We start from the raw sequence: 25,912 nt of genomic DNA, 5'->3' as shown, positions 1-25,912 counted from the left end.
ATTTCTTATTCCCTCCTCTCCCCTACTTGGTTCCTTTCTGTTTTGGTTCCATTTCTTGGTTCCTTTCTGTTTTGCAAAAGATTGACCTTATTCTTACTACTTATCTTTTATTTTCTTCTTTATTTATATATTGGGTTTCTCAAATAAAAGAATCACAAGATATTTAAGCTTATGGGTCTAATTTACTTTCCTTAACATTATGGTCTCAACATGCATCCATTTTCCTGCAAATGACTCAGGTTTATCCTTCTTTATAGCAGAGTAGTACTCCACTGTGTATAAACAGATTTTCTTCATTCGTTATTCTGTCGAAGGATATATAGACTGCTTCCCGTATTTAGCTATTAGAAGTTGTGCTGCTATAAACATGAGTGTGCATATAACATTGTAACTTTGTATGGCATCTTTAACTCTTTCTGGACGATACCTATAAAGTGAAGAGCTGGGTCAAATGGCACTACTAGTTTCAGTTTTTTGAGGACTCTCCCACTGATTTCCACAGTGGTTGCACTATTTTACATTCCCGCCAAAAATATAGAAGTTTTTTTTTTTTCCTGCAGCCTTGCCAAGATTTGTTATTTAATTTTTGATGATAGCTATTCTTTCTGGAATAAGACAGAATCTTGTTGGTATTTTAATTTGCATTTTTCTAATGTCAAGAGACATTGAGCATTTTGTTAATGTTTTTATTGGCCATCTGAACTTCTGAGAAGTATCTAATTCATTTCAGTCCCTCATTTTTCAACTGGGTCTTGCATGAGTTTTAGTTCTTTATTTACAAGGATCCTAGATTTTAGTCCTCTGTCTGAGAAGTAGAAGGCAAAATTTCTTCCCATTCTGTAGGTTTTCTTCCTGCTCAGTTGGTTCCTTTGATGTGCAAAAGATTTTTAATTTTTATATGATCCCATTTGTTGATTCTTAGAAAGTTATTTCTTGTGCCATGGGGGTTCTAGTCACAAAGTCTTTGCTTATGCCTATGGCTTCAAGAGTTTTACCTATGTTGTTTCCAGTAGACTATTTTAACATTTGGATCTCTGACCCATTTTAATCTTAGGTTAGTACATGGTGCCAGGTGTAAGTCTACATTCAGTCTGCTGCATGTGGATAACCAGCCCAGCACTGCTTGTTAAAGGCTAAATTTTCTCCACCATATCTTTTTGCCCATTAACAAAGATCAGATATTGAATGTGCCTGTAGTTGTTTCTGCATCTTCTATTCTGTTCCACTGATCCACATATCTCTTTTTCTACTGATACCGTGCTGTTTTTGTCACTATAGTTTTGCAATTTGACTTGAAATCTAAGGCTATGATATGTCCTGCTTTGTTCTTATTGCCCAGGATTGTTTCTTTCCTATAGATATATCCCTTTTCTTTCTTTCTCTTTCCTGATTGCTTTGGCTAATGTTTCATACTAAACAGAGGTGAGAACAGTGGATATCCGTGTCTTGTTTCTGACTTAGGTGGGAAAGCTTTAAGCTTTTCTCTATTTTATATGATGCTGATGGTAGGTTTATCAGATTAAGGTGTTTTCCCCTATACATATTTTCTTTGGAATTTTTATCATAAATGGGTGTCAGATTTTGTCAAAGGCTTCTTCTGTGTCTCTTAAGATGATGGTGTGATTTTATCCTTGTTTCTGTGTATGTGATGTATTATATTTACTGATTTACATACACTAAACAATCCTTGTATCACTGGGATATTGATGTTACATTATTTACCAGTATATTGCTGAGGATTTTTGCTTCTACGTTCATTAAAGAGATTGGCCTTTAATTCTTTTACTGATTTTGGAGTTATAGTAATGCTACCTTCCTATAATAACTTTGGTAGGACTCCTCCTCTTTCAATTTCATTAAAAAGTTTAAAGTTTTTTATACAATTCAATGATGTTAATTTTTTTTGTCTTTTAGAAACAGGGTCTCACTATGCATTTCAGGCTGGTCTTGGGCTCACTTTGTAGCCCAGGCTGGTCTCAAACTTGCAAATGATTCTCCGGCCTCAGCTTCCCAGTGCTGGGATTACAAGTGTGTACCACCATGCCTGGCAGTTGTTAGACTTTTTATTGTTCCTCTGATTTCATTGCCTGCCATTGGTTTTTATATCTTTTTGGTTCAGTTTTGGTAATTCATACTTATCTAGCAATCTATTCATTTCTTTTGGATTCTCCAATTTGAGATATACAGGTTCAAAAGTAGTTACTAGTAATCTTCTGAGTTTCTGCAGTGTCCATTGTAATTTTATCTTTTTCATTTCTAAGTCATACTGATTTTGGTATTTTCTTTTTGGGCGAGAGACTAAGTGTTTGCTAAGAGTCTATTCTTTTTTTTAAAGAACTGGCTCTTTGATTCATTGATTCTTTGTTTTTTAGTATCAATTCCATTAATTTTTGCACTGATATTTATAATTTCTTTCTTTTACTAGCTCTGGATTTGGACAGCCATGTTTTCTGACAATGAAATGCATCATTAGGTTTTTTATTCAGGCTCACTCAGCTTTTCTGATGTGATCACTCACAGCTATAAATCTCCCTCTTAGAACGCACTCCTTGTTATAGTATGCTATACTGCCATTACAATTTAATTCTAGGAATTGTCTACTTCTCCCTTGATTTCTTCAGTGATCTAATCACTATGCAAGAGAATGCTATTTAATTTCCATATGTTTGCATAATTTCTGCAATTTCTTTTGCTATTAATTTCTAGGTTCACTGCACTGGGATCTAATCATATGAACAAGATAATTTCTTTTGCACTTACTTAAGCAAGTTTTATGGGGTAGGACATGGTCTATTTTAGAGAAAGTCCCATGTACTAACAAGAAGAATGTGCATTCTGTTGCTTTTGGATGGAATATTCTGCAGTAATCAAGTCCACTTCAAAGGTCTGATTCAACTCTGGTATTTATTTTCTGTATGATTGATCTAGTAGTCATAGTGGGATATTGAGGACCCTCTATGTCTGTGTTGATGCTTAGCTGATCTTTTGCATTCAGCAATATTTATTTTATAAAGTTGGGTTGCTGGTGTTCAGTGCATGTATGTTTGTAATTGTTATCTCTGCCTGTTGAATCACTCCCTTAATCAATATGTAATGATGCTTTTTGCCTCTTCTGATCAGTTTTGGCTTGATGTCCACTTTGTCTGAAATTAGGATAGAGACTCCTTCTTGGTTTTGGGATCCTTTACATGGAATATTATTTTCTATCCTTTAATTTTTAGCCTATGAATTTCTTCTGGGAAGAAATGCAGTGTACTATTGAGTTTTATTTTTTGCTCCATTCTGCCAATCTGTGTCTTTTGATTGGGAAATTAAAACCATTTACATTGAGAGTTATTACTGATAGGTATTAGTTTATTCCTATCATTGCATTATTTTCCTGTTGCTGATTCCTTTTTTCCCCTTCTTCTGGTTAACTACTTATCCTGTCTGATGTACTCATTCTGTGAGACTTTCTAGTATTGCTGGTTTTACTGTCTCTTTCTAGGATGTCCTCGAGAATTTTTTAGATTGCTGGTTTGTTGATCATCAATTTCTTAAGGTGCTATTTGTCATGGAAAGACTCATTTATCCATCAATTTTGAAAGAATTTTGTAAGATACATCATTCTGGATCAGAAGGTTTTTTTTTTTTTTTCTTTTAAGGCTTAAAATACTTCACTGCAATCTCTTCTGGTCTTTAAGGTTTGTGTTGTAAAGACTGTTGTAATTCTAATGGATTTACCTTTCTAAGTGACTCACTGCTCTAACAGCTTTTAAGATTCTGTCTTTCTATTGAACTTCTGGAATTTTGACTACGATAGGTCATAGAGAAGTTCTTTTCTGATTGTGGCAATTTGGGGTTCTGTATGCCTCACTTATCTGTATGCTAAATTATTTCCCCAAATCTGCTATTATTTCTGTACACAGATTTCTTACATCATTTGTGCTATCATCTAATTTTTCACAATTTCTAATTCATTATAGGTTAGTCTGATTTGTATCACCTATCAACTGTTGTATCTATTTGTCATGCTCTTGTTTTTCAGGTATCTGAATATAGAATCACTGGCATCAGCCCTACCCTCCAGTTCTGACACTGTGTCTTCACACTAGTCACTTCTATTGCCCATACTTTCAACTGTTTTTTATTTCCTCGTTTTTCAGTTTAGTATCTTTCCATGGGCTCCAAATTTTTGCTAACCTGATCACTCATATTTTGTTTAGTTCAGCTATCTTCTTATTGGTGTCCTCTGTAAACTCATGTTTCACTTATTAAGTCTTATTATTGGTTCAATTATATCTTCTGTGAGTTTTCCAAGCACTTTATTGATTTTTTTATTTCTTTTCTCAACATTTTGAATAATTTAGGTATGCAGCTTTTGAGTTCCAAACTATCAGTGTCCCATGGATCAGTATTGGGGAGTTGGGAGATTTTAGAGACATTTTGTTGCCTTGTCTAATGTTTCATGTGTGCCTGTGTCTGCACGTGTGCACACATGTATGTACCTGGGTTTTTTGCAGGTCAATTATATTCTAAAGAGTTTGTGACCACTATGGAGATCTTTTTGGTTAGTATCTACCCTCTGGGCATGGCTAACTATTGGCCTCTGCCTCTGTTCCAAGATCCAATCACCTGCATTAATTTTGCAGGGGAGGGTGAGTGTAATTGGCCCAGTACCCAGTGTTCTGTGAATGACCCACAACACTGTTAATTACATAAAGATAATCCAGATACTGGCATACCGAGAAAATCAATTAGTAACAACTGTGTTACCCTGCCAATAGCAAACAATCAGTAATAATACAGTCAAATACAAACTGGACAGACATATTATAAGAATCAATAATATACTACACTTAGCCACTGACAAGAGACTTACAAATATATATAAGAACAAAGACAAACCAAATAATGACATATAGTAAATATCTACTAAACACAACTGTATCTTCACTAACAACAGAAAAGAATTCAACAGTAATAGCATAGAGCTAAAAAAAATACCTAAAAATTAATAAAGCATAATTGTTATAGTAAAGACTGAAGGAGTGGAGACTAGCAGAATGAAGGTAGTAAAATCTGGAAAATAAAGGAAATATGAGAAGGAGGAGAGAATAATGAGATAAAGGGTCCTAATAAGCAGTAAAAGAAAATTAACAGGGGGCTGGAGATACAGCTCAGTGGTACAAGCACCAGTCTGGCAAGCACAAGGTCCTGAGTTCTATTCCCAGTACCAAAAAAGAAAAATAATACAATTTGATAAAAATTAATAGAAAAGGACAAGAAAAAGAAAAAAAGGGGAAAAACTCAAATCCTGAAAAACAAATTTTAAAAATGAGTCCAAAACAACCTCTGTGTTTTTGGATTAGTGATTTCCAGGTTCTGCACCCTTGGAATCCAGCAGAAATGGGGGAGAGATGAGTCACTACTAGATCTATTTGTTTTCATACTCCTGCTGTTGTATGTGAATGCTGACTCTTACCATTTCACATGTGAATATTCAATCTTGCCCCTTTTCACTGGGATCCCTCAGTGTTATCTTCCTATAGTTGTCACTCTGGCAACTCCCACTTTCCATGTATCTCTGTGCACCCCAAGTCATGGTTTCCTTTGCTTAGTTTTATGGTCTATGGGTTTGTAAAGTGCCCCCCCACTCCAGAGGCTGCTCTGTCCATATATCCCAGGCTGTGGCAATCATTCACACCTAGCCATATTCTTGCTCACACTGGCAGAAGCAGAAAGCAATCAGATCACTGAGCTCTGTGCTGATGCAGGCAATGAGGTAGTGGGGGGGGGGGGCCAATCAAGCAGACTCTGGAATTAATGCCAGCACTTTCATGCTAGACCCAGCCCTCTACAGAAGCCACACACACCCAGCCCAGCCTCTCAATATGGAAGGCAGGGCCCCCAAGTCCTTCTCGACCTGAGCTGAAACTTCCTGCTCCCTCTTCACAACTGTCTCTTGTAGTTGTCTCCCACCCAGTCACCTTAGGAGGATGACACTCTGGGTCACAGTTTTCCTGTAACTGTTCTGTGGTTTAGTGTTACACAATTCACCTACCTTATTTCTGAGGGGTTATTTTTCCTTCTTAGTAACTGTGGTCAGAAATCCCAACTACAACCTTAAACTAGCCTGACACCATCACTGTAGTTGTTCATCAACCAGAGTTTGCCAGCGTCCACAAACAACCTGCCCAACAAAAATTCCACCTTACTTGTGTTCCTGAACATAACAATGGCCATCCAGCCCATACATATGTGTCCCAGACTGCAATCTCATTCTTGGTTCTCAAATTAAATTTTCCTTATTAGAGATTATTCTCCATTTCTGTTTAACAGATGGGTTATTATTAACTAAACTTATATTAAACTAAACACATATCTCTGTTCATTTTTTTTTTTTTGGTGGTATCAGGCATTCAATCCAGGGATGATCTACCACTAAATTTCCAGCTCTTTTTATTTTGAGACAAGTTCTTGCTAAACTGCCAGGAGGTTTTCAAACCTGGCTATCCTCCTGCCTCAGTTTCCCAAGTGCTGGGATTACATGTGTGCACCACTGTACCCAACTCTCCCTTAGATTTTTTGAGGGAAAATATCAAACAGAAAGAAGTGTAAAACTATAATTTTAAAAAATAGGGAAAATAGAAAAATATAATACTATAATATTTCTTTGGTATGTTTTATATGTAACTACCCTTTTACAATTAAAAAAGAATCACAGTTAATTCTTTCCCTGAAAACTGCTGTAACTAGTAACAGCTTTTACTAATATCCAAGATAAATTTATTTATCCCTTAATAAGCAAGAATGGTAATTCCTGAGACAATATTAATACACTTTTATGTAGTTTAATCTCATGCTAATCCAAGCTTAATTTTCACTGCAGGCCTTTTCATACAGTAGACTGAACTGCTCTTCTCTATCTCGCTTCTCTATGGACTTGACCTTTGTAATTCTTTCTCTGAAGATATACTAAGATGCTGGTTCCCCCAGAAAGCATCCCAGGATTTTGAGGTTGGGTAAGATGTCCTAGCCACATGCTCTCCTTGTGTCCTGAACATGCTTTTTTCATAAGACTGAACACAATGGATCAAAACAAGCAGTTTTCCTGTCTACTTGTTGTACAAAGGCAGAGACTTAGAGAAGTACCTCACAAGTTCTCTTCCTAATGTCTTTCACAGTACCTGGAATATAACAGTACAGTATTTGTTTTGGGAATTATGAATGACTTTTATTTTTTAAAAACTTACAACATATGCTCAAAAATTTCTTATTCAGCTGAGCCTGGTGGCACAGGCTTCTAACCCGAGCATTCTGGGAGGCTAAGGCAAGATGATCACAATTTCAAGCCCAGCCTGGGCAACTCTGAAGTAGCAAGACTCTGCCTCAAAATAAAATAAAAATAGGCTGGGGAAGCAGGTCAGGGAAAAGATCCTGGATTTAATCCCCAAGACCAAAAATAAATTTATATTCAGATATTTTATTTATAAATCCTAACCCAAGTAAGAAATATAATCCAATGGTTGATAGGAAGCAAGTGACCAGCCCAAGCAGCACTGTCTGGTGAAATAGTCACCCCTGGCTATGGCTTGCCTCCACTTTTAGAGGTCTAGTATCATTGCTCTCGGGATCCTGAGACCTAGAAAAAATTAAATTTAGGCATATAAGTGGTCAACCCATCTTGTAGGTCCTATTATACAGTAACCAAATTCAAATGGGAGAGGACATATCTATAACTTTTAAAATTTACACTGGAAAAAATGCCTTTAGGGTACCAGAAATGTTAAAAGAATGTCAAATGAGGACACAGACCTTCCTCATATAAGCGTACCTGAAAAGCTGCAGCAGTAATTATGAGGTTGTTCCTGAGCAAAATCCTAAAAACAGTGGCAAAGAACTGCTGCACCAGATGTCAAGAGCTGTCGGGCGCAGGCGCTCAACACACCCTGCCCGGGACTAAGGACCACATCAGCTTCCGCAATGCGCTACGTCCCTCTCCAAATTAGCCACCCCGTGCGCACCTCGTGCTCACTCCATATTCGCCCCGTGCTGACTCTGTGGCAACCCCTGATTGGCCACAGCTGGGTATATTAACCAGAGCCTGTGTCCCATTCCAGCCCTGCCTCCTTGTGGCAGCCTGTGATTGGTCACGGCCGAGTATATAAGCCAGAGCCCGCGTCAATAAAGCAGCAGTTACCTGTTACCCACAAGAGTGTCCTCTGTCTCATTGGGGGGCTGCGCCGGTCAAAGAGCTATCTTAAAACTAGAACAATTAAAACTGACGTCTGCATAGAGACAAGCAGGCCAGAAACACCAAGATTCTGAGCTATGACAGTGACAGCTGCACTACAGCAAGATGGGGCAGGAGCAACCAGCTCTCAATACACCAAACTCAAAAACCAGAAAAATACAATTCATAAACCAATTCTAGATGAATTACACATCTAAATATGAAACACTTTCATCAACAAATATTTTAGAAAAAACACAAAACTTTTCTTCATGATGCCAGGATAAATGAGGGTTTCTTATCAAGTAACACATAAAAAAGCACAAGACAAAATATGGGTAAGTCTGACAGTACTGCAGAGTATGATGGGGCCTGCCTGTAATCCTAATACTCTGGGAGGCTGAGGCAGGAGGATTACGAGTTTGAGCCTAGCTTGGGCAACTTAGCAACCGGTAGAGACCTGGTCTCAAAAAGGACTGGAGATAACAGCTCAGTGTAAAGGTGCTGGGTTCAGTGGAACACAGAACTCAGATGATTGTATGTATAAAACAATGGCTAGAGACTTCTAGGCATCACTTGGTGAAGGGGCAGGAATCTGAAACTGAAGTTTTAAAAGCTAGAAATTGCACATCCATGCAAAACCTGAAAATTAGTTATTTTTATCTTGGTGTCCTCAGTCTTGGAAATAGGCTAGGTCAATTTAGGGCCAACAAACCTTATTTTGCCAAATTTTCCTAAATCATTAACATATCTATGCAGAGCTTTAAGGTCATGAAGGATACAAAATGGGGGTCAAGTTTTGCTTCCCATTAGTTACCCGTGGGGAATCTAGAGGCCTAACTGAAGACTCACGGATCTAGCAATAACCACTCTTACGTCCCTGGATGTCTCAGAAAAAAAACACAATGAGGATTGGGGCAGGGAACCAGGGACCTGTGTGTCCTCTGTGCCCAGGGCAGTATCTGTGTCAGGTGCATCCATCAGAACCAAATGCCTGCCCAGAAGCTCCCAGCACCTGCTCATTCCTGTACAGTCTGGCTCTCCGAGCTCCTCAAAGCTCTCACCTGCCGCCTCTTTATGGGCTCACTCTGTCTGCCTTCAGACTTCTCAAACAGACCAGTTGTTTGTGCCTGGCAGTTCTCTGGCAGCTGGACTGGCATTTCCCCAGACCTCTTTTGAGGCTTTGCTCACACACGTTACCTCCTACTGAGGACAACAGGCCTGCCTTATTTAAAAATGCAACCCATTACCAACCATGCTTTTCCTTTCCCCTAATCTTTCCATATAAATTATCTTCTACTAAGATATCAGTTATTTACTTTTTTTATTTGTAGTGTGTTATCTGCCATCTCCTACTAGAACGTAAACTTCAAAAAGAAAGCCTTTCAACCATCGGGTCTGTGACAATAAAGGCTTATTTTTATATTCCGCTGAGATCTAGGATGGACTGATAGCAGCATTACTGCAGCAATAGCTGACCTCTATAATTATGAATATAAATATAAAAATTAATATTAAAACTAGTCCAGATTGTATGGAGAACTACATCATGACAAAATTTCTCTCCAAAATGCAAAAAATTATATAACAGTAGAAAATCAGATGTCCTAAGTCATCACAATAACCAATTAAAGGAGAGAAGACAGTGGTCTAAGTGCCTGCCTGGCAAGCGCAAGGTCATGAGTTCGATCTCCAGTACCAAAAAGAAAAACTAGGAGAGAAGACAGTCTTTAAACAACAGTAACGCACCTCAGCCATTGCCTATAATTTTTTCTAAAATGCTTAGTAAATTTGAAGTGAAAGTAAATTTCTCAGTTTCATCAAGACTATTGACCTTGACAGGTATGATGATGGATATCTAAAGCCTCAGCTACTTGGGAGGCTGAAGCAGGAAGATGACTGAGTTTACATGTTTGTAACCAGTTTGAGCAACATATTGAGAATTAGTAGAAAACGACTCACTAAATGTTGGGCGCAGGCGCTCAACATACCATACCCCAGCCGGGAATAAGGACCACGCCAGCTTCCGCAATGCGCTACGTCCCTCTTTAAATTAGCCAACCCGTGCGCACCCCGCGCTATACTCCGTACTCTGTGGCAACCCCTGATTGGCCACAGCTGGATATAGTAGCCAGAGCCTGCATCCCATTCCCGCCCTGCTTCCTTGTGGCAGCCTGTGATTGGTCACGGCCAAATATATAAACCAGAGCCCGCGTAAATAAACTAGCAGTTAACTGTCGTCCACAAGAGCGTCTCCTGTCTCCTGTTTCATTGGGGAGCTGCGCCGGTCAACTAAAGATATATAACAAACAACACTAAACAACTCAACAGCATTCACTTTAAAGTCAGAAATCCAGAAAAGCTCCTTGCTATCAGTGTCTGCTGTCAGCAATGAAGTGGAGGTTTTAGGCTGTCTCCAATTAAAAATATTCCATCTCTAGTCTTCATGAGTCTCAATAAAAACAATAGTCTTTTATTATACTAACAATAAAGTTTCATACTTTGGAAACTAAAGAAAATAAACTTAGTCTGAAATTTTGCTTTAAATCACAATAGGATGAACACTATGAAACACTCTATTAGAGATGTTTTTAAGACAGCACAAAATAGCCATAAAAAGTAGGATGAGAAAATATAAAAACAGCAATGAGTTGATTAGATAAAAGAAATATAGAATCCTAGAACTTTTTCTTACACTTCTCTGCATGTGCTTTTTGTGTATGGAGTGGGACTAAAGTAAAATAGACAAGTCTTTAACAGGTCTAATCAATAATTAAAACAAAACTAACAGTCATCCAAGTTGATTCCACGTCAAGCACTATGCCAAGTACTTTATGTGTATTATTTTATCCAAGTTTCATAACAACCCCTCTACCTTTACAGAAAAGGAAACTAAAATTATGCATTTAAATAATTTGCCCAAGTTTACAAAAGTGTATGTGGTAAAGTCTGAGTTTAAAGAAAAATTCTCAGCCTAAACCTAACTACTATTTTTTATCCTAATACAAATTGTTAGTTATATTGATTCTACTATAGCACTAATACATTGTTAAAGTTTAGATTTTAGGCTTTATTAATCTTATTGGTACAATTCAGGTATACATAATGATCACATTCATCATAGGGAATTTATACCCATACATAATATACCCTAGTTCCTCTTTTTTTAAATCCCCTTCCTTCAACTCTCTTTCTCCTTATTTACAAAGTTTTATTTCCATTTTATCCTTCTTTTCTTTTTTCTTTTTTTTCTTCCTTCCTTTTCTCCTCACCTCTCCTTAGTTCCCCTTTCTTTTGAACAGTTTCTTCCTATTTCACGGCACCTACTATACACTATAGTCCTTATTTACCCTCTGGTTCTTCACACCAAAGAAACAACTTGATACATGCAGAATAATATACAGATCCTCCTTACTTACATCCTGATAAACTCATTGTAAGCTGAAAATATTCTCAATTGAAAAGCATTTAATATAACTAACCTATGAATGTGACACCACAGCTAAGCAGCACAGCATGCTGAATGAGGCAGGGATCCCCAGCCCCCAGACACGAACTAGAACAAGTCTGTGGCTTGCTAGGAACTGGGGTGAGAGGAAGCCAGTTTCACCTCTACTTATAGCCACTTGCCACTGCTTATACCAGCTACTGAGCCCCACCTCCTGTCGGATCAGCAGTGCCACGGAGTCTCCTAGGATGGAGAACCCTACTGTGAACTATGCATGGCAGGGAACTAGAGTACATGCTCCTTATGAAAATCTAATGCTTGATCCTCTGGGATAGAGCCAACGTAGTGATGCAAGCACTGCGGAGAAGCAGAGTTGTTTGACTGCAAAGAAACCATATTAAATCAGTTGCTGCAGACACAAAATCCTACCAGTGAGTGGCAAGTGACCAGTTGCAAGTGGCTGCAGGCTCTATAGTCACAAGTGAATGAAATACTTTTATTCTTTCCTGGCATCTAATAACAGCCTTTTAGTCAGAATGTGACATACTTATTACGGTCTATGTGTGGATTGCCCACTATTTTATCATTTCTGTGTCTCTTTTCCACATTGTGTGCTTATCTCAATCAGTTGGAGTAGCCCACAAGCTAACTCTAGCCAAAATTAGTACAAAATAAACAACAGTGGAGAGCTTCTCTGATGCAGGGTAAGACCCAAAGATGAGATAGCAGAAGACTCCTCAGGCTTCCAAGGGAAAAAAGCTGCTTTTAAAAGAAAATATCAACAGTCCTACTAAAATTACAGACTCACTGCAACAGGTAATACACATTTTCTAACACATGCTTTTATAACACAGTATTAGCAGCTATATAATTGATGAACCTTCAAACCAGCTCTCCATGCAACCTTCAAAACTGCTTAACAAGGAGAAAAGCATTAAAAGGAAAGTACCAGGGGTTTTTCAAAGAAAAAAATAACAGAAGCAATTATTAAAAGTCATCACTTTATCAAACGGCTCCATGAAGACAGCATTGTTCTTACTGGCTATCCCTATTGCTAAACTAAGAAGCCCTTTACTATTGGAGAAGAGTTGATCTTATTTGTAAGCACATCTGTCTTAAACTTTTAAGAGAAGCTACAGCTTCAGAGGTGGCACATGTTTCTCTTGGCAAGTTCCATAAGGAGATGGACTGTGGACATAGCAGGGGAAATCAAGACACAACTTTTAAAATTAACGAGTCATCATGTTGGGCAATTGAGGCTGACATGACCACTGAAGTTGACAACAAGGCAACCGTACTCACATTTGTGCAATGTATTTCTCAGGAGGATATGCATGCATGTATGTTTTGTGGCCATCCATTGACCACCAACACAAAAGCTGCAAAGTTTTTCAAGTCTTTGCATGATTACACACCAGGAAACTGAACTGCACATTTTGTGTTGGTGTATGCAAAGATGAAGTGGCTACCACAACAAGATGGATGTCTGGCTCCACTCTGCAGGTCAGAGGGGTTGCTTACCCATGTGAGCCTATGAGCTATGTCATCTATAGAGAAATGATGGCTGCCAAAAACCTATCACCTGAATTTAACATTTTACAGGACATGATTAAAGATATCAACCATATTGAAGTGAATGCCTTTAACTCAAATCTGTGCAGCTCTGTGGGGAGAGAGACACAGAGCACACGTCTTTTCTTACACACGGAAATGAGGTGGCTTTCAAAAACAGTATTGCTAATGCAGCATTTTTGAATTATGAGAGCTGCTCAAGAGATTTATAAAAAGTCACAACTGGCAGCACCTTCCAGTGACATAATATGAACTGCAAATCTTGCTTACTTATGTAACCTGCTCAATGAACTCAACCCATCACTTCAGGGAAAAATAACAGTCATGTTCAACTCTACAGATAAAGTGATAGCATTTGCAAATCGGAATTATGCAGGCAATAAGTGAACACTGGGATTTATGACATGTTTCAAACATGAAAAGAGATTCTGAAAGACACTGAGGCAGGGCCTTCTGTCTCCTAGTGGGTCATGATCACCTATCTCAGCTTTCAAACGTGTAAGTCATTAAGACTTCTGGGAAGGTGGTATTGCAGCAAGCAGCAACTGATCATCCTCCCTGAGATTCGGAGTCCAGACACTGGAATATAACAACTTAAAGAGGAAGGAGAAAGAAGGATCCCTGGGGCCCAAGAAGGACTGGAACGGAAAACTGGAGCTCACACTAGGTGAAGGGACAGACCTCAATGCACAAAAAGGAGGCACCAAACTGCACTCTATTACTGACCCCCAGCTCACAGCATGACACAGGTGGCTCAAATCTAGACACATAGTGAAGATGGGGGACCACAGAAGCCTCCAAAGACAAACAGCAGTGGAATGAAACAGTGGATACTGTGAACAACAGTTGGTGAATGACTCTAATCCAACCTGCTTGGGCAAACACCATTTTAGGGGGTAGCCAGCTGAACCCAGGACTCAGGAGTGAAGATCAGCTTTCTCTCAGGGTTCCCAGTGACTGGGTGAGGCACAATCTTAGGAGACATCCAAGGTCAGAGAGCCAAGCTCAGACATCCAGAATGCTGCAGGTTGAGCAACTCAGGCCAAAATCACCTATAAAACAAAGCCCATCAGAATCACAGCAGACTTCTCAACACAAACCCTTACATCAAAAAGAGCCTCGACTGAAGCATTTCAAGTCCTAAAAGAAAACAAACTCCAACCCAAATTGATGTATCCCACAAATTCAATGTAAAGCACAACTCACAGAGAAACAGCCCTTTTCTCCCTCTGTAAAATGTTCCCAGCTCAGGCAAGAAACTCCTCTGGTAACCTGTTCCTCTGGATTGCACACTTGCTTTTTCTCACTGATAAGGGAGTTGGTCCAGGCAGTTCCATTAGGGGAATCACCTCTCTTATAGAGGCAATAATGGGTAGCAACACTGATAAAACTAACAAATGGGTATAAACAAGCTTCACAGCAGCCTAACACTCTGAAATGCACAGGATATGCTTCTTTCAAGGCTAAGATTGGGTTAGCTGCTAGGATGATTAAACCTTTGTTTCACTCCTGTATCTCTAATTGCTTGATACCACAAATTGTATTTTAAAAAGACCTCTCTTTGGTTCTTGCCACAGCCTAGTTCTGAGCATTTCTAATGGGTGGGATGGAGTACCATTAAAGTCCTCCTGAAAAGTTCCCTCCTGGTCTCTCTAGTTTCTTGGAAATTCCACAATGAAAACTCATGACCACCAAAAAAAAGCACAACAGGAAGTTCTGAAGATACCGTAGAAAGAGACAATGAAGATAATTCCAAGAATCCCAAGAGAAGGAATCCACCAGGCAACCCAAACAGTTAAACATAAGGGAGGACAAAGGAAAACAACAACAAAAAAATACTATAATGACAAGGATAAGTCAATCCCTATCAGTTATAACCAGCAATGTGAATGATCTCAATTTACCAATCAAAAGAAACAGACTGGCAGAATGGATCAAGATATAAGATCCAACACTTTTTTTTTTTTTTTTTTTTTTTTGGTGGTACCAGGAATTGAACTCACAACCTCGCACTTGCCAGGCAGGTGCTTATGCCGCTGAGCCAAATCCCCAGCCAAGATCCAACACTTTGCTGCATACAAGAAACACATTTAACTCAAAAAAAGAAAGTTATAGACTAAAAGTCAAAGGACGGGAAACACTACTCCATGCAACGGGAACCTGGAAAAAAGCAAGGGTAGCTATTCCATTTACATGAAAGGTGGATTTCAAGCCAAGACAGATCAGAAAAGACAAAAAGGTCATTACATTCTACATACTTGTCAAGGAAATAATTCAAGGAGAAGAGGTAACAATCACAAACACACACCCACCAAATACCAGCATAGCCAACTATATTTAAAAGAAAGACTAACAGACATGAAAAATCAGATAAGCACTAACAATTGAAACAGAGGACCTCAACAACCTGTCACAAACAGATCAACTAGACAAAAAAAAAAAAATCAACAAAGAAATATCTGACCTGAACCAAATCTTACAGAAGTGGCCTTAGCAGATATCTACAGAGTGTTCTGCCTAACAAAAACAGAATGCATATTCATCTCAGCATCACATGAGGCCCTTCTCTATGTTGGTAGGGAGTTTAAGTTGGTATGACCACTGTGGAAATGAGTGTGAGGTTTCCTCAAAAACTGAAACTAGATGTTTCATGTGACTCAGCTATTCCCCTTCTAGGTATCTTCCTAAAAGAGCTAAAAATCATCATATCACAGTGATATTACACATGTCCATACTGATGGTAATACAATCTATCATAGCTAAATCTTGGCAACAACCCACATGTCCATCACCAGATGAATGGATAAAGAAAATGTGGTGTTTATATACAATGCAGTACTACTCTGCCATAAAGGATAAACCTGAGACGCTTTTAGGTAACTGGATGCACCTAAAGACCATAATTTTAAGTGAAACAAATCACACACACAAATTAAAATATAGCATTATGTCTCCTGTGGGAGAACCTAAAGGGTAAACAAGGAGCAAACTGGAGGGAACATATTGGGAAGCAGGAAGAGCATGTTCAAGTAGAAAGGGGAACTGCAGGGAGGTTAAAAAAGGAAAAAATACTTTTGTAAATGGGGAGGGGAGAAAGAGTTGAAGGAAGAGAGAGAAATGGAGTAAGAATTAAGATATATTACGTACAGTACAGATTTCCTATATGAATGCTATCATTATGTATAGCAAATATGTGCCAGTAAGAAAAATATGAAAAAATGAGCAAAGAGGAGGGAGGAGAGGGAAAGGGATGGGTAAAGAAATTAAGATGTGTTATATACATATACCAGCTCTACACAAAGAATGCAAACATTATGTAATGCAAACATTTCCTAATTAAAATTTTTTTAAAAAGAAATCTTTGCAAATGCCCATCGACCACAGAATGGATGAAAAAGATGCAGCATTTTTATACAATGGACTATTACTAAGCTATAAAAAGGATGATTTTGAGGCTTTACAGGTAAGTGGAGGCAACTTTAGACTATACTCATAAGTGAAATAAATCAGACTCACATTTGTATATATCATGTCTCCCTAGTGTAAATAATAAATAATAAAAAACTGAAAGAGTAGTAAGATCCAAAATGCACATTAGATATTATCAAAATGAGAGGAAAAGTACTCAAAAAGAAAGAACAACTTGTAGGTATACATATATAACTGTATGTATGTTTGTGTGCAAGATAGATAACCAAACTACTAATTTTGTTCATCAAAAAGAATAGTTTGTGCTGTCATTGAGTGCTCATTTTTACGCTTACATTTTGTAACTTGAACAACTACTTCTAAGATAAAAATATGTAATATACTAACTAGTGTTGATTTACTTTTTTTAAAATTCTGTGTTATTTCTATCCTTTTTTCTGTTTTGCTTTTTAAAAATAAAAAAGAAATTATTCTATTTTAATTGAGAAATCATTATGCTTTATATGAAAATGATACAACAGCTTTGGAGCTTCATGGTACCACTATGTAACAGTTTTCAGAAACCAATGCATCATAGATCAAATAAAATACAAGCTTTGCATGGTACAATAAAAAAACACTGAAAAGCTATCCAATGTCACAGTTATCGGAGAAATGCAATGTAAAACAATGACAACAACGTAAATCAATTTAGCGAAGCTTTTTAAACAAGAGATAACAAGCAAGGCCTAGGATGGTTTGGTTTTTTGTTGGAGTTTTTGTTATGTTTGGGTTGATTTTTTAGTATTTTGAGACAGTAGTTTGATATTTAGTATTTTGATATTTTAGTATTTTGAGTCTTGCTCTGTAGTTTCAGGCTGGCATTAAAACTTACTTAGGTAGCTCAAGTTGACCTTGAACTCACAGCAATCCTGTCTTAGCCTCCCGAGTGCTAGGATTACAGGCATGTGCTACCATGCCTGGCGAAAGCCTAGAATGTGATTATAAATATAAACTATTGTAAATTTTATTAAACGCATGTAAGAACAATGATATTCTTTGACCCAGCTGGTCTATTTCCTGGGATTTTTTGTAGCTATAGAGATTTTTCTAAGTATTGAGAACAATTAAAACATTTTAAATATTTTATATACTGCAACACTATTAGTAACACTATATTTACACATTAAAAACTTCAGGAATGGCAGAGAACAGAAAAAACTCCTTTACAAATCAATGCCATATTGTCAGTATACATCAGGTAAGTAATAAAATGAAAAATGGTAAAATAGCATCAGGATATATTCATAATCTAAAAATAGGTAAGTAAAAACTTAAATATAAAACAATCTATAGACTGTGATCACCACTTTATTTAAGCTCTGTATACATGTACAGAAAACAGTTCATACAACAATGTTCTAAAAACTCTGCGGTGAGACATGGAATTACACGTCTCATATATTTCATAACACTTATCATCTGTTAAATTTTTTATAAAGAATAAGAATCTCACCAACAGGCAACTTTGGTTTCATTAAAACAACAATAAAAAGTGCTACAGAAAATAAACTTCAGCAGCAGGAGATGCAGAACAAGGGCCAGGACGCCAACTGCCTGGCAAGTCCGTGGTGCCTGAGCCTCTGATGTGTGGGGCGGCAGGGCTGTCTCTGCCCCCCACTCCCACAGCCTTCTCTGTCCACCACGGAAGTGGGATGGTCAGAGCCCCCTGAAGAGCTACAGCACCACTTCCAAATCCCAAGTCTATCCTGGAAACATTGTACAAAACGCACAAAAACACAGAGGGCAGGGGGAGGAAAAATGAACACTATTTATGATACATCTGAGGTTCCACAAGATATAGTTAACTTTAAACAACATATCCAAACTAGGATGAAACAAAAGAAATGAAAAGACAGCAGATAGGAATGATTCAAATTTTCAACTTATTTATTAAAACAGGCTTATACACTAAATCTATATTGCATATACTCTGAAATAAGCAAATTGCATACTTTTTATATGGCTTTAATATGACCCTCCCCCACCAAAAAATCAAGACACTGATATAGTTGAGTATAAAAAGACACCAGAGTTAAAATAAAAATATAAACACATTTTAGTGTTTAAATAAAAATTGTGCCTTGGCTCTGTAAGGAAATAAAGATGCCAGTATCAAATTTGCTCAATATAAACACATAGTGAAATCGTTATGCCATTTACTAAACAGATTCTCACAGTAGCCATTAGATGGCACCATATATCTACTAGTTAACATAACTGTATCAAATCTTTTTTTTCCTCTACATGCTTAAAATAACTGTGTTTAACTAAACACAACATACATTATCTACTACTGTTTTTAAGTTTTAGGTTTCAAAGTTAAGAAAGACATAAAAAACTAAATTTTCATCACAATTTCTAGAATGTTAAAATGCCATCTCAAAAATCAATTGGTCAAAAGTTAAAATAGGATGCCTTTCCTTATACTGAATTTTAAGATTAAATTTCTACCTAAACAAAAGTTCAAAACATTTCATTCATAAACCTAGGGTCCAACTTCTAATTCTTCTTAATGATGAAATTTCTATCTTCTCTTCTTAGCTGAATTCCACACCATTCACTAATCCACAACTCTCACTTCCTGTAGTTTCCCAGTCCCTACTCTGAAATATCTGCTCCAGATTTTTGGACAGTCTATTTAAATACAAAAAATGACCCCATTCTGATAATCACTTTTTCCATTTCCAGTTAAGGTAAGAGTAACAGGGATCAGATTTAGCTTACCACCTAAAAACACTTAAAAAAAAAAAACAAAACCCTAGACAAGATATGCAGAATGACCCCAACCAAAACACTAGACACAGGAAATTCAGAAAGAACTTAAGATGTGCCATAAGGTCATGGTTTTTCAGGCTTATTGTTTAGAGAAAGTGGGGAGTATGCTTACTGTACAAACAGGGTCACCAGGGCTGAGGCACAAAACCTGGAAATATAACAGGATAGAGCCCAAACAGCAGAGTATGGATAACAGGACATTGCATGGCTATCTGCACTGAGTCACTCATGATAAATAGTGGAGTATGTCTTGACAGATAAATGCAAGAGGACAGTCAGAAAATGGAAAAGAGCTGCCTAAGATTAGAAGGAACTGTAACAAAATCTCACACAGCAAGAAACAGTGCATTCCCATTATGCAGGTTATGTGTTAGTTTTCCATCACTGTAACAAAATATCTGAGATAACCAACTTAAAAGGAAGAGGTTTTCCTTTGGCTCACAATTTCATTGGTTGCCATCCACAGTCACTTGGTCCTGCTGCTTTGAATCCATGTGGCAAGATTTATGGCAGAAGATCTCTGTTTACTTTACATTAGCTGGGAGACAGGGAAAGAAAGCAACCAAGGTCCTTCTATCCCCTCCAAGGTCATGACTCCAAGGGTTAACATCCTTCCACTAGGTCTCATTTCTTAAAGGTTCCACCACCTCAAAAAGGATCATATGCTGGTGATCAGCAGGATACACACATGCCATTAGAGCACATTTCACATCCAACATAAAAGGCTACACACAGTGTAGGGAGCGTTGAAGCTGGAGATTCATCACATGTGTGGGGCTAAAGCAAGGCCAGACCAGGAAAAACAGAGAGACTCAAAAAAGCTATGTAAACAAGTTGTTCCAGCACCAGGAAGACAAGGGGCCAACCAATGGGTTGCTAGAGGGAGGGGCTGAAATTGACATCATCTTTCCCAGTATATAAATAAATGTGTTACAGTGGTTGAGCAGTTCCTTTCCTCCCATCAGGAGGATAAGGGCTCCACCTGACCCCAGCTTTAAGCCTTTTCTTTATTTTTCTCATCTTCTCACTGGTCCTTAACCCCAGTAACCTCAGGAGCCACACTGGGATCAACACAGGGCTCATTCCTTCTAACAAAGGTTAAAAACAAGACCTAAGGGCCCTACATAAGAACCACTCAAAAGTCAATCTACGTTATGTAGCACTTAACAAGGTAAATGTCACTATGTTAAATGAAAATTATCAGGCATGCAAAGAAAAAATAAATAAATGGGAAAATCAATCAAAACTGACTCAAGGAAGTGTCAACATTAGTAGACAAGAACACTAACAATTATGACGTATCCTACAAGTTCAAAAATCTGGAGGCAAGACTGTGTTAAGACACATGGAAGCCAGGAAGATGACACAGCAGTAAGCAGCAGAGAAAATGGCCTCTCTGAGAGTCCTGTTCAGACGCTGGAACATAGTATCATGAGGAAGACGAGAAGGAAGTGGGTCCCCTGGACCCAGGAAGAATCTAAAGTGCAAACTAAAGCCCACAGAGACAGTAAAAAGAAAAACTTCAATGAAGAAGAAGGCAATCGCTGGTGGCGCCTTCTCCCTGAAAGGGAAATCACTGGAGAGGAGCTGTTCAAACCTGGGATGCACTGTCACGGTGACAGTGAGGTGACAGTGACAGCTGGTGACTCCAGAGGCCTCTGCAAAGATGCAGCAATGGAGGCGAGCAGCACACATGGAGGACTTCACTTGCTGGCAGTGAGTGCAGAGGACTTAGTCCTCCGGTGGGGAGAGAGCCATTAGCCGGGAACCATTTTGAAGCCGGCCGGTAAGTCCAGAATGCAGAACAGCTGCTGACTTCCTCCTAGCTGGGTGCAGACCCACGGAAATTACTTGGACTGCAGCGAGCCCAACGAGTCTGGTCTCAGAGCAGGCCTGCTAAGGTTATCTACTACTCCAGCATAAAGCAACTGCTAGTTTGCTGGGATACAGTGGCACGATTCAGGACTGTCTCCACAAGGGAAACCACAGAGAGTCCTGGAAGTGAACTGTTTGTTTTGCTTTTCCTTTCTCTTTTTGCTTTTCTCATTCTCCTTCATTGTTTTTATATGAATGTGAACATAGTTCCCAGCCTCTTTTGGGTGTGGTTCTGTCCTGTTCTACCTCTTCCATCAGTTTTTTATCTTCTCCTACAGTCTTCTGCACCAGTTTCCCCAAGTTGGCCTGATCCCCTCTTTGTCCTCCAACCTTACTTCTAATCACTTGCTCTTCTCCTGCTTCTCTATTTTCTTCTTAATCCCTTTTAAATTTTAACCCCAAGGGCAAAACTGACACATTAAGGATTTATAACTACATATAATTTTCTAGTTTGTTTTCCATTTTGTTGTATAACCACAAATCTAGTTCATACAGTTAAAAGTTGCAAATTTAGAGTTAGCTCAGTTTGTTGTTTTATAGGTTGTGTTTGATATTATTGACGATACCACTATAGCCAAAATTGGCATAATTGTTCCAAACAGCTGTTGATCCTGATAATCTATGACTGAGATTAAAGGTTACAGAAAATACAGTGGCAGAGTGCCAAAGAATCAGGGACTAGGCCAAACAAGCAACAATTTCTCATCTCCAACAAACTAAACAGATAGGACCCTCCAAAAGACTCAAAACCCAAAACACAGATATACCTGGTAGGTACCTCAGAGAAGTAAGCATCACCTAACGTTCCTAAATGCTAACAATAAAGCAACCCACCATGGGCAACCTACAAGCATCACCCCAGGAATTAAACTAACAAAATAGAGAAAGAAGGGCGCCTACATTTGCCTCCCTGTTCTGGCTGCACTTGGGGCACTGTGGAGTTCTAAGCAAGCAGCGGGGCACACACTGGGGCACACACTGTCCCAGGAGCCGAGCCTGTTTGGGACCCTCCCACTGTCTGGGTGCAGTAGAACAGCTAGGCAAGTCTGGAGTGCCTGCATCCACCTCCCCGTGTGTCTGGAGGACTGTGGATTTCTAAGCAAGCAGGCATAATCACCAGTTCCAGAGGCCTGGCATCCTGGGGTAAGTGCCCCGTGCACTCTTCCCCGGAGCCCAGCCTGTTAGCACCCTCGAGCCTTCTGGGAAGAGTGAAACAGCTAGGCGGGCTTTAGGCGCCTACATCCGCCTCCCCGTTCCCGCTGCGCTGCGCTCAGAGAACTGTGGAATTCTAAGCAAGCAGGCAGGCGCCCACTGTCCCTGGAGCCCAGCTTGTTTGGGACTGCAGAGTTCTAAGCAAGCAGGAGTTCTAAGCAAGCAGGTGAGCCCCACCGGATCCAGAGGCCCGATAGCCTGGGAGAACTGGATGCCAGAGTCCCAGGAGCTGTAAGCATAAAAGTGGATTTCCAACAGGCCTTGAGGAAGCTTTCGAATAACACTTGAACCACAGAAATATAAGAAAATGACAAAACAAAAGACCAAATTACAACCTCAAACCTCCAGCCCATCTCAAGAAACCCTAGGAGCAATGTACATAGAAGAAAATATATGACATACACCTCAAATATAAGACATAATAGCAACTGAAATAAACAAGCAACTCTGAGAAGCTTTAAAATTCAAACTAGAAATAATCTCCCAAGTAAAAGAAGAAACGATAAAAGAAATGAGATGCTGAACATATCTAAAGAAACACAGTTAAAAAATTGGAGGAACTAAACAAAAAGATGGAATCCCTAGATGAGCAATATAAGAAACAAACAGAATACATAAAGCAGATGCACAGAGATATACAGGAAATCAAAAACTCCACTGGAAGCTGTAAACTGCCTCAATGAAAGTGAAGATAGAATTTCAGACCTTGAAGACAGGATTGCAGCTAGTAAACAGGAAAGGAAAGATCTTTTAAAAATAACAAGGAATCAGGAAATAACAATTCAGCAACTACAAGATGACACAAAGAAAAACAACGTAAGATTGATAGGGATTAATGAAAAAGAAAGGGACAACATAAAGGATGTCAAGAGGATATTTAGAGAAGTAATAGCTGAAAATTTCCCAAGCATGAGATCAGAAACCGACATCAGGTTCAGTGAAGCATATAGAACTCCAAATAGTCATAACCAAAATAAAACTACACCCAGACATATAATAATCACCATCCCAGAAATCCAACACAAGGATAGATTATTAAAAGCTGTCAGAGAGAAAAGACAGATCACTTATAAAGGAAAACCTATCAGAATCACAGCAGACTTCTCAGCATAAACAATAAAGTCAAGAAGAGTATGGAGTGAAGTATTCTAGATCCTAAAGGAAAATAATTTCCAACCTAGACTGATGTAACCCTGAAAAACTATCATTCAAAATCAATGGTGAAGTAAAATAATTTCATGACAAAAAAACAGCTGAAGAACTTCATGATCACTAAGCCAACGCTGCAAAAAATATTGAAAGACAGTTTAGATACACAAAGGAAAAAAACACTAAGCAAAGCAGATAATTAAACAGAACAGAAAGATAAAAATGCAACAGCAGAAAGATAGCATGTCAACAATAAACCAACATATAACAGTCATAACTATTAATGTAAATGGTCTCAATGCACCAATTAAAAGAAATAGACTGGGAGAATGGATCAAGAAACAAAATCCAATCATATGCTGTACAGGAAACCCATGTAATCCAGAAGGATACTCACAGAATGAAAGTCAAAGGATGGAAAACAATACTTCACGCAACAGGAATCAAAAAAAAAAAGCAGGAGTAGCCATTCTGTTTGCAGACAATGTGAACTTTAAACCAACAATGATCAGAAAAGACAAAGAAGGATACTACATACTCGTTAGGGGAAAACTCCAAGAGGAAGGGATAACTATCTTAAATATATATGCACCAAATTCCAGAAAACCCAGTTATATAAAACAAGTATTAACAGAAATGAAAAATCAAATTATCAGTAACACAAATGTAACAGGAGACCTTAACACACCATTGACACCAAGGGACAGATCAACCAGACAGAAAATCAGCAAAGAAATAACAGAACTGAATCACACCTGTGAATAAATGGACTTGATAGACATATACAGAGTGTTCCATCCAAAAACATCAGAATACACATTCTTCTCAGCAGTACATGGGTCATTCTCTAAAACAGATCATATATTAGCACACAGAACATATTTAAATAAGTGCAAAAGAGTTGAAATCATCCCTTGCATGTTATCAGATCATAGTGCTTTGAAATTAGAAATTAATGATAAAAGATACTGCAAAAATCCCACAAACACATGGAAACTGAATAACACACTCTTGAGTAATCATTGGGTTACGGGGGAAATTAAAGAAGAAATTAAACAATACCTATAAACAAATGAAAATACAGATACAACTTACCAGAATCTGTGGGATGCAATGAAACCCGTCCTCAGAGGAAAATTTATTGCACTAAGTTCCCACATCAGGAAAACAGAACAAATACAAATAAATAACCTGATGCTATACCTCAAACAGCTAGAAAAAGAAGAGCAAGTCAACCCCAAAGCCAAAAGAGGAGAGGAAATTATAAAAATCAGAGCAGAAATCAACACAATAGAAACTAAGAAATACAATCCAAAGAATCAATGAATCAAAGAGTTGGTTCTTTGAAAGAATTAATAAAATTGATAAGCCCCTAGCCAACCTTATTTTAAAAAGGGAAGAAAAAGCTCAAATTCAACCAATAAGACGTGAAAAAGGTGAAATCACTACCGACTCTATGGAAATACAGAAGATCATCAACACCTATTTCAAAAACCTCTACTCTCAAAGGTTTGATAACACAGAAGAAATAGTCAGATTCCTAGAAACATATGAAGTACCAAAGCTAGATCAAGAGGATGTAAAACTACTGAATAACCCAATCTCTACTAATGAAACTGAAAGTGTAATTAAGTCCTTACCTATAAAGAAGAGCCCAGTCCCAGACAGATTCACTGCAGAATTATACAAGAAATACAAAGAAGACCTAATGCTGACACTCCTCAAACTCTTCAATGAAACTGAAAGGGAAGCAATCCTTCATAAGTCATTCCTGGAAGCAAATATTACTCTAGTACCAAAACCTGAGAAAGACCCAACTAAAAAAGAGAACTACAGACCAATCTCCCTAATGAACACAGATGCAAAAATCTTCAATAAAATATTGGCAAATAGGATGCAGCAAATCATCAATAAGATTATACACCATGACCAAGTGGGATTCATCCCAAACATGCAGGGATGGTTCAACATACGTAAATCAATAAATGTAATCCACCATATCAATAAAGCCAAAAGTAAGCATCACATGATCATTTCTATAGATGCAGAAAAAGCTTTCAATAAGGTCTAACATTCATTCATAATAAGATCTTTACAGAAAATTGGAATAGATGGTCTTTACTTCAATATGATAAAGGCCATCTACGACAAACCAACAGCCAGTATCATACTAAATGGCCAAAAATTGAAGGCCT

The 25,912-nt window shown here is 38.2% G+C and overlaps 1 protein-coding gene across 8 annotated transcripts in view; it reads right to left on the bottom strand.

Annotated features, from left to right (window-relative positions):
- Positions 1-25,912, bottom strand: part of Syt14 (synaptotagmin 14) — a 244,020-nt gene that overhangs the window by 171,171 nt on the left and 46,937 nt on the right. The gene's annotated exons all lie outside the window — the stretch shown is intronic.

This window comes from Cavia porcellus, unplaced genomic scaffold (genome assembly GCF_034190915.1).
Source record: "Cavia porcellus strain 051 isolate PalLab524CR breed Dunkin Hartley unplaced genomic scaffold, mCavPor4.1 scaffold_26, whole genome shotgun sequence".
In the NCBI taxonomy this organism is placed as follows: Eukaryota; Metazoa; Chordata; class Mammalia; order Rodentia; family Caviidae; genus Cavia; species Cavia porcellus.
This window is presented reverse-complemented; position numbering and strand designations above follow the sequence as displayed.